We start from the raw sequence: 1,799 nt of genomic DNA on the forward strand, positions 1-1,799 counted from the left end.
GTTGATTTTTTTTCCCTCCTTATTATCAACATTTTGGTGTTATGATTCTTCTTGTCTTGATTCTGATGTTTAGGACCTGCGTTTTATTTAAATTAATGTCTTCGGATTGAACTTGGTAGCTCTTGAAAAGTGTTGTATTCCTTGGTGCTTTGTGACTCCACCACTTTATTTGCTAAAGCTTTAACCACACAATTTCCTTCTCTAAATGTATGAGTTAGTGAAGCTTGTAGCTTGTGTACAAGAACTCTTATTTCCTCAACCCTTTCTACCAGTTCCCATGGTACATTCCACTGTTTTTCAATCATCTTTTTTAGGCTTAAAGAGTCTGTTTCCACCATAACTCTCCTTTCCCAGGCAGTATTGCAAAGCCTCCAAGATTGCTATTGATTCAGCCTTTGTGTTTGTTGTCATTCCAATTCTTTTTGCCTTTGCATATAGTAAGTTACCTTCATGATCTCTATTGCAAAATCCAATGGAGTTATCTCCAGGATTACCTTTACTTGCACCATCTGTATTACATTTTATCTGTATTACATTTTACTATCTCTCTGGCCTTTGCCAAACTACACTGTAATGATATAGCTTGGGCTTATATTTCTGCAATTTTACTATCAATTGTGGCCAATTAGCTTTTCTAGTCTTATTCAAAGATGTACTCCTCTTACTAGCTTCCTCAACATCTTCTATACTTGCTCCACCATGCTTTCAAAAGAAACCGTCTGTTTATGCTTCAAGTTATTTCTCCTTCTCCATAGTGTCCACATAATGATTGATAGAATTGCTCTATACAACAGTTGTAGGTGCATGTCCTCCATATTTGCAAACTGCCTCCACAACCTCTTGGCTATGGGGGTTATTAGGAAAACATGTGTCATGGTTTCTTCTGCTTTTGCTTCACAACACTAGCATCTCGATACAATCTGAATTTTTAATTTTTTCAGATTGTCATCAGTGGAAATTCTCCTGAGCCATAATCTCCAAACAAAGAAACTAATTTTCCATGACAATCCCTTTGCCCATATGAAATCAAAATCTCTTCTACTTTCTTTTTTGTGTCTCACTAAATTTCAGGCTGAATTGACTGTGAAAATTCCTTGAGAATTACCCATCCACCAAGCTACATCATTGTTGTTGTTTTCTTTTGGAGGCTTAATATGATTCACTATATATTCAGTCATCTCTTTAGACAGTACCCTCCTCAAACGTTCCCTATCCCAGATTCCTTGTCTACTAAAAGACCTTACCTCCAATTCTTCATTTACTGCATTATCTCCCTCCACATAATAGATTGCTTATTGCTTGGTCCAGTTATCAAACCAGAAACTAGAACTGCCATGTTTCAGTTGCCACCAAATATTATGTTCTACCTCTTCCCTAACAGTAGTCATCTTTCTCCAAACATTTGATGTTTCCTGTCCTTAAGCCAAAATTGAGTGAAATTTTTTGCAATATTTATTCCACATGAAACTTCCCCAAGAAGATGATGTAGTTGTTCTAAATTTCCACTATAACTTTGCAAAAAGAGCTATGCACATGTCATGTAATGATCTGAAACCTAAACTTCTCTCCTCCTTAGGGTAACACATATTATCCCATGATACCCATTGTTTGTTTCTGGCTCCAGTTGCTTTAACCCAAATAAATCTTGCAAAAATTTTATGCAACTGATCAATTACACTTTGGGGGGGGGGGGTTCATTGTAGACAGTAAATAGATAGGCATAGTTTGCAAGACATGGGCTATCAGAATGTATCTTTCACCAAAGGACAAGAGCTTGTTCTGCCAGGAGCTTAATCTCT

This window comes from Solanum stenotomum, chromosome 10, assembly GCF_019186545.1.
Source record: "Solanum stenotomum isolate F172 chromosome 10, ASM1918654v1, whole genome shotgun sequence".
NCBI classification, from domain to species: domain Eukaryota; kingdom Viridiplantae; phylum Streptophyta; class Magnoliopsida; order Solanales; family Solanaceae; genus Solanum; species Solanum stenotomum.